The following is a 9,315-nucleotide window of genomic DNA, read 5'->3' as shown; positions in this document are numbered from 1 at the left end:
ACATACCATTGGTTATTCTATCTGAATATTATCCAATAGGAAGTCGGGTAAACCTTGGTAAGCATAGGGAAGAATATATACTGGTTGGGATGCCAACGCAGTACAAAACGTCTGCCAACTCTAATCCACCTAAAGCACACCTCCTTGGACTGTGGGAGAAAACACTAACCTACAGAGTCAATGTGCTGAAGGGCTGGTGGTTTATCCTGTTCAGCCAGTGTCCTGCAGGTTCTGCCCATTTCCCGTTGTTATTGGACCACTTCCCCAGAGATATGCAGCCAATGGGAAACTTCAAGCCATCCATCCATTTTCTGTAACCGCTTATCCTATTCGGGGACATGGGAGTTCCGGAGCCTATCCTGGAGGTTACAGGTGCAAGGCAGGAAACAACTCATGATGGGAAGCCAATCCATCGCAGGGCACACTCACACGCCATTCACTCACCCAATGAGAAACTCGACTATGGCAAATCAACCACACAAACACAGAGCTTTGTTGGAAACTTTCTCAAGTCTCCATTAAAGTTAAAGAGAATATCTTCTATGTAGTTCCACTGGATGCACCGCAGCTGCCAGATATCTCTAACCAGCCAGTATTTTTAGTTCCAGATACCTTAATAAGAGTCAAAATCATACCCAGAAGCCAGGGGGATAAGGGCACCATACTGCCCTCCCTTCCACATCCAGTGTCTTCATTTTGTTGAAGATTTATTTGAAAGCCATGAGATTAAACTGGATTATTAAAATTTAGGGAATTGCTTTGAGTAAACAGCCTTTGTTTTTTTTCATTATGAAGCTGCCCTGTCAGTAGACTAGTATTTCTAATCTATAACACATTACAAAATATTTGTGTTGGCTGCTCTTCATTGTAATTGTCTTTGCTTACTGAAAGCTAGTAAATGTTGAAATGTTTAAGTAACTGGGATGCATAAAGTGAAGATGCATTTGCACCCCGTACTTTTATTGTCCCACATCTGGCTGACTCGACTGCGCTAAATCTGTTGTTTGTTTCTGTTTTCTGTGGGATGATTAAACAATTAGTCTTCTCTTCTACCAAGCCCCATGCCTGTGACAGTTTCAATGAAGACGGATTTCTTTTTACAGAAACGAATCTAACCAGCAATGCAAGGCGCATACAAACAGTATATTCGGTGACCTCCAGATATCTCCTCCTAGCAGTTAATCTACATCATCTTCCCTCCAGGACTGGATACTGCATAATGTCAGGGTAATTCATTTTACAGGGCTCAACTCCTTGCCACTGATCCACACCACACTAATCTCAGATTTAGGTCAAGGTTTTTGGTACACCATAGAAGGCGACTACTATGTAAATGCAAATTATTGTATATTTACATCATTCTTTAATTTAATCATATTTGTGTGTGTGTGTGTGTGTGTGTGTGTGTGTGTGTGTGTGTGTGTGTGTGTGTGTGTGTTTATTTTTAATGATTCTCTAGAACAACTTCAGTGTCTACCTGTGATGCTGAAGTTGCGGACACCTTTTACCAGCATGTAAAATCTTCTTAATGAGCACAGAACGCCATGCTTATACTAATTATGTTTCTAGAAGACTTACCTTTGAAGAAGAAACAGAAGAAACAGAAAGAGTACTGTCCCAAATGTTTAATCATACCATCGAAATGTCTGTGGCTCAATATTCATTTATATGGATCATACAACAAGGGAAAATTCACTGATGAAAAGAAACATTTAAATCTCTAAAGTGAATTTGGTAGTTAGTGATCATACTGGCAGTGAATTGTTTTGGATTTTCATGTCCCAGTAATGGCAATATTTGTGTTGTTCTTGAATTCAGAAAGCTTCACCATCTAATACCAATTAGCATAAATCACTAACCTAAAGAGGTCTGCTGTTAAAGGTACATGATTAGTTATGTACGGATGTGCGCATCCAAAATTAACACAAGAGAGGAAATAGGAACAGAATACGGGAGTATTTTAAGTATCCTACCCGAAACAAATGGAAGCCAAATACATTATAATACATTAATCTAGTTGTGGCAAAGTTTACACACAGCACTCATGCTGTGAGTCTGCTGTTCTGCTAATTCAAACCCTCCTTTCAATTCAATACACCATAAGAGATCAAAACAATATGACCGACAACTAAAATCAGAATAAGAGGCAGCAATAGAAGGTTATGGGACATGACAGGTTCACTTTCTTTCCTCCAAGAACTATTTCTTTCATACATAATTTGTTTATTTCTGTGGCTGTCAGTATATGCAGCACAAATCCTTTGGAATGATTTAAAGGCCCCATCCACAAATCCACGGTCTAGAGCCCTTTTTTCAAGAAACCAAAACACAGTGAGAAGCACTCAAGTAGTACTTCAAATGATTTTGACCCACTCTACTGCACTGTTTCTTCAGTCATTTTTACTAGGAAATGCCTGAATTCCCCATCATTCTCAAGTCAGAATGCATTAAGCCTTTATTATACTACATAAATCCACAGGGAGCTCCCCAATTCTAGGTGACATTAACCACAATGCTTAGCCCTTTTATCTAATGAATGATTTGATGGCCAGTGACACAATTGCCTCTGACAGATCCATTCCATCCATGGAATCTTATGACGCCACATATATCCAGGTGCTTAAAGGTTAATTTTGTTCTTTTTCCATTATAGAATGAGCAATCCCTTCCATGTAAAGCATTTTCCTCTCTTGAAATAGGAACCAGTCTTATTAGCCTACCCATTTGAATTGATGACAAATAAGAATGATAATGATTTGTGTTTCTCTTTTAACTGGTAAATGCATTATTCCTCATCCATTTTCTCTTCCATTGCCTGGGCTTTGGTTCTCTTCTTAATGCCACCCATACCGTAGCACTCCTGTATTATATACTGCTCTCCCTTTTTGTTAACATGCACTGTGTTATGCTTTCTGTTTATAAAATGTTAGTATTATGTCGGTATTCTTCTTTTGTAAAGTATAATAATAACTACTGGCTTATTTAATAAGCCTTTACATTTCCAAGTACAAAATACTGCACAAAAATACATTTTGACATATCCTTTAGATATTTCCTATTTGTGGACCGTTCTTTAATTTTTCAAAAGTGTGGTCAGTCACTTCAGCCGATTCTCAGTTGATTTTGATGCATGTTTGAGGTTATCGCCTTGAAATAAATGCATTTGTGTTCCTTAACCCTGTAGGTTACTAACAGGCATCTTTGTGCTACAGTTTGTGTTTGGATCTGCCCTTTACAATAACCCCATTGTGTTTTTGTGGCCTCCTGTACTGAAAACACCCTCGCTGATGTGCTGTGAATTGCTTAGTTGTTGAATTGGTGGAATAGAACAGCTATTGAATAAAGGTTTTTAAGCTGTGGAGAGCAAGATGACTCCTCTATGGGAGAGCAGACCACTCAGAGCCGGGCTGCCTCTCGGAAGTGGCTCTGTCCTTGACTGAGGAGGAGAAGGGTGCCGGCAGGTAGAAGCTTGCTTCACAGGCCAAATATCCACCCTGCCTGTCGTTTAGCCTCCATGTCAAGTTTGGGCTCCAGGAGGTGCAGCGCAGATCAGGGACTCCCTTGGTGCCATTCAAAAAGGAGGCGGCTGGCCCACTTCAGCACACTGTAAACCTGCCCACAGCTCATGGGAGTTTCACTTGATGTTCTGATGGCAGAAGGAAAAATTATTGGTTCAGAGAGATGACCAATCAGATTGTAGAGGAGGTAGATCCAAGCAACTACAGAAGGCAGGACCAACCAATCAGATGTTCCAGCCCTGCCTCCTCTAGTTGTTTAGACCAATGTCCTCTATAGTCCGATTGGTCAGGTCTCTGAATCATTTTTCCTTCTATCCTCAGAACATTTTTGTGTAAGTAAAACTCCCACAAGCTTACCCACAGCTGATCACATTATCTGAGGAACTTAATAGCATAATTGGGCAGTGAGAACACCCTCCTCCCATCCCCCTCCCCCCCAGACTCTTGATGTATCACTTATCACTGGACAGCCTTACTGGGAGGTCGTTTAGTCTTGCAGTTCACTGGCAATAAAAAAATTTGCCAGTAGCAACCACTTACAGAGAGGATGCACTGTGCATGGCAGAATAACATCATGAACGAACTGAATAATCTAGGGAAATCTTTGAAGGTTCTAAGACACTGATGATTTAACTGCAGTTTCCTCCACATTAATTATACCGCCCCAACACGCCACCCGCTCCTAATTTTGTTTCGGGCTTAAAATGCAACCTGATGATAAAATGTCAGTTTCAGCACCATTGCTGTCGGATCTTTTGTTTAATAAAATGTAATTGTTCTTGGCTTGAAGCCAGAGACCCTGTTTTTTTTTGTTATCCTGTCTGCTATGTACACGAGGCTAACATGTAGTAATGTACCATCTCAGCTTTGTTGCATGTGTAGTAAGACATCAGCACAGCTCTACAGAGTACATAGGGTTACTGCGTAGTAGCATATCAACACAGCTCTGGGTAGCACACAGGGTTAATGCGTAGTAACACATCAGCACAGCTCTGTGTAGCACACAGGGTTAATGCGTAATAATAAATCAGCACAGCTCTGGGTAGCACACAGGGTTATGGAGTAGTAACACATCAGCACAGCTCTGGGTAGCACACAGGGTTATGGCGTAGTAACACATCAAGACAGCTCTGGGTAGCACACAGGGTTATGGAGTAGTAACACAACAACACAGCTCTGCGTAGCACACAGGGTTAATGCGTAGTAACACATCAGCACAGCTCTGGGTAGCACACAGGGTTAATGCGTAGTAACACATCAGCACAGCTCTGTGTAGCACACAGGGTTAATGCGTAATAATAAATCAGCACAGCTCTGGGTAGCACACAGGGTTATGGAGTAGTAACACATCAGCACAGCTCTGGATAGCACACAGGGTTATGGCGTAGTAACACATCAAGACAGCTCTGGGTAGCACACAGGGTTATGGAGTAGTAACACATCAGCACAGCTCTGGGTAGCACACAGGGTTAATGCGTAGTAACACATCAGCACAGCTCTGGGTAGCACACAGGGTTAATGCGTAGTAACACATCAGCACAGCTCTGTGTAGCACACAGGGTTAATGCGTAATAATAAATCAGCACAGCTCTGGGTAGCACACAGGGTTATGGAGTAGTAACACATCAGCACAGCTCTGGGTAGCACACAGGGTTAATGCGTAGTAACACATCAGCACAGCTCTGGGTAGCACACAGGGTTAATGCGTAGTAACACATCAGCACAGCTCTGTGTAGCACACAGGGTTAATGCGTAATAATAAATCAGCACAGCTCTGGGTAGCACACAGGGTTATGGAGTAGTAACACATCAGCACAGCTCTGGGTAGCACACAGGGTTAATGCGTAGTAACACATCAGCACAGCTCTGTGTAGCACACAGGGTTAATGCGTAATAATAAATCAGCACAGCTCTGGGTAGCACACAGGGCTATGGAGTAGTAACACATCAGCACAGCTCTGGGTAGCACACAGGGTTAATGCGTAGTAACACATCAGCACAGCTCTGGGTAGCACACAGGGTTAATGCGTAGTAACACATCAGCACAGCTCTGTGTAGCACACAGGGTTAATGCGTAATAATAAATCAGCACAGCTCTGGGTAGCACACAGGGTTATGGAGTAGTAACACATCAGCACAGCTCTGGGTAGCACACAGGGTTATGGAGTAGTAACACATCAGCACAGCTATGGGTAGCACACAGGGTTAATGTGTAGTAACACATCAGCACAGCTCTGTGGAATACACATCAGCTCTTTGGAGTACATATCAGCATATCCATATTGAATATATAACGTTACTATACAGCAACACATGATCACAACTGTGTCGAGCACACAGCGTCGCTATATAGTAACATATCATCACATCCTGGTGGTAACCATAGCCAGGGAAGAAGCTTCGTGTACTGAGAATACGCGTAATTTTATGTGATTATTTTAGGGGCGACAAAGTGATGTTCAAAGAGAGGCCATAATGTGCAAAAAAGCCTCAGTAAACCAGGCAGGGTGTCTTATGGACCCAGTATAACAGCAACACCTTCACTCAACAAGCCCTCTCCTGTCAATCTGCTGGAGCCCACATTAGACAAATCATTTAAATGCTTCCCTTTGATGTCCTGATGTATCACCAGGAAAAATGACTGGCTTCAAAAGGGAGGCTATTACTGCATTAAGAGACACATCTCCGGTCAGCTACTTGCATGACTTCTAGATTTCAGAGAAATTACGCTGTTCCCACAAGTCACCAAAAGAAGTACATTTACAGAAAAAAAATCAGACTTCTGTCGGTTGTGAGGCTGGGATGAGAAGTAATGCTTTTCTACACCTAAATTCTATGTTTCCAACTGTACATTGACTTGAGAGTTATTTCATCTCCCATGTTATGTAGAGCATTTTGAAGATACTAAAGGACATTAGCTGAACCTGAGAAACAGAAGTATATGCCTTCCAATATATGACGCCTATTATCCTAATACACTTACAGTAAAAATGTGTTTCTCTAATTTGCTGACTGAAGCTAACATTTCACATAAAGGAAAATTTGTAAGGATCAACCCACCTCCAATGGGTAACTTTAGAGAATTTCAGAATTTCTGATATTAACCCAAGATTAGCTATGCTTCCAGGACACGTTCCACTATTGAATATTTTGTTTCTGATCTTTTAAAGACTGTGGTTATTTCTTCACTCTTTCGATGGCAAATATGTCAAAGATCATTACATCTGCATTCCATGTTTGCAGTAGGCTGAGCCAGACTGAAGGAAACTCCTCAAGCAAGGCAATCACTAATACTTTACATCCGAATCTACTCAGATTTGAGAGGCTTGTTTGCATAGTCAAATGCCAGCACAAGAACACAGCCTTCTGATGCCCTTAACACAGTCATTACTAAGGGAAGCACGAAAAGTATTTTTTTTTCCAGCGGTGCTTTTGCTTCTTTTGTGTATTGTGTGTTTTATTGTGCCCAAAATATAAAATATTTAGGCAATCGTGCATAGAAACCAAATAACGAATTGATTATTTCGGTTATGAAGGATATCTTTGGTAAAAGTCTGAGGTAAAGAAAAACATTATATGATAGTAGCATATAGCAATATGACTGACATAAGAATAGTGTATATATAGTATTTTCTTTCTCAGGTGTGTGTGTGGAAATAAATTTATGGGAAATGCCTTAACTGCGTTACTTTTAAAGTCTGAAGTTATTTCTTTGATCACTTGCAGCATTTTGTTACCCAAATGGGAAAACAGTATGAGCATAGATTTTAATACAAACATATAATATTCCTGGCTGTAAACAACAGGGGAGTTTAGGTCGTCCCACTGAACAGCATTCAGAGCTAAAATTAAAATACTCAGTTAGTGTCTCACAAGGAAGCTGACATTACTTTGCTTATTTCGTTTTTAAAAATCAACAGATGGAGATATACATAGGATATGATTATTGTAATTTGCTATTTTTATATTTGTTTTATTTTATTGAAGGCTTATACCGTAAAATATTTATGTAAGATATGTAAGATATTTTACATTATAAAGTGTTTCAGCAGTTGTCAGGCTTCTCTTAGAGCCATGTACCAAATACATTTAAGATTTTCGATCAATCATGCTCTCGATTCGCCTGTTGAGTACATGCGATCATATGTACATGTGGTATACGCCATTGATCGCCAAGGTTTGAGTAACGAATAGAGACCCGAGGACCCAAATGCAGAACACGGGGGATTTATTAGTAGCAAATGTAGGCAGATGTGGACTCGGCGAGTGGGTTACCATGGTTGGGGTGATGGAGACAGAGAAGTCATTAGATAGGGGAATCAGTCCTATGAAGACAGGAGGAGTGAAAGGTAAGGTAAGTACACCGGGGAAGGGTAGCGGGGACTTGGCAATTCAGGGTAACACAAGAAACAAGGGAGAACCGCTCAGTACGTCACATGAGTCAACAAAAGCTCTTACTGAGCATGTGGGTAGGTGTCTAAGTAAGGAGCTGCCCAGGTGTTGGTGATCAAGATGACTGCTGATCCTGCGTATGCAGGAAGATCCGAAATGGAGCAGGTGGACCGGACTGCAATAACGGGAACGACAAAGAGCTGTAGTGGAAACATACATAAAGTAACCGCTAGAATGACTGACTGAAGAACAGAACAAAGGCAAGCACTTAAATACACAAATAATCAGGACTAACAAGGGGCAGGGTGGGCTATAAAGAAATAGGGGCAATGAGGAGCAGGTGCTGTCAATTAACAGATACAGCAGGTTGAAACATAAGGGATTGTAACTGGAATGCATACACTTAAGAAACCAAGAGAACATCCATCCATTTTCCTACCTGCTTATCCTACTGGGTTGTTGGGGGTCTGGAGCCTATCCTGGAAGCAATGGGCATAAGGCAGGGATCAACTCTAGACTGGGGGCCAGCCCATTGTAGGGCACACTCACACATGCACACCTATGGGCAATTGAGCAACTCCAATTAGCCTCAGTATGTCTTTGGACTGTGGGGGGAAACCGGAGTACCTGGAGGAAACCCCACGATGACACGGGGAGAACATGCAAACTCCACACACATGTAACCCAGGTGGAGACTTGAACCCAGGTCCCAGAGGTGTGAGGCAACAGTGCTAACCACTGCACCACCATGCCACCCCCTGAAGAGAACATAAAACAACAAATCAAAAAAAATAGTTCAGCAAAAAGGGAAGTTGTGAACAGTGGCTAGCCGCCTAGCCCATTAAGCCATGCAACAGCCTGGGAAGCAGGCAGACACGCTAGCGATTAATGGGCTACAATTCAGAGGAGGGAACAGGATGGCCAGCGACGCCTACACACCTGGGCTACACAGCTGGCCTACAGGTTATCCCAAAAACCTGCATACACACCGGCCCTTTGCAGGTAAGATTGGCCACCCTGTCATAGACAGTACAGTATCCATATCTGTCTTAGCAGCTTAAACGGTGATTAAAAATGTTATAACAATAATGAATTAAGAAAATGGTGATAAAAAGGTTAAAAACACCAAGCATATGACTTTAAGATGATATAATTTAATTATACAGTATATTATATATATTGTAGCACCTTCAGGGCGCATGTCCCAGCATGCCCCATGTGGAATTGTAAATAGCCCTTATTCTATATCCTCGCCTGTATTTAGCTTATGTAAATCTCGCACCATGTGTTCATCTTGCAGTTCGGCGTCTGACAACCTTGTGTTTCACGTCTGTGTCTTGGGGGTCGGTGCTCATTGGGTGCCTGTTGTGGTCCTTTTATGGGCTGCAAATAAAGAGTAACTAAG

Source organism: Paramormyrops kingsleyae, chromosome 19 (assembly GCF_048594095.1).
Source record: "Paramormyrops kingsleyae isolate MSU_618 chromosome 19, PKINGS_0.4, whole genome shotgun sequence".
NCBI classification, from domain to species: Eukaryota; Metazoa; Chordata; class Actinopteri; order Osteoglossiformes; family Mormyridae; genus Paramormyrops; species Paramormyrops kingsleyae.
This window is presented reverse-complemented; position numbering follows the sequence as displayed.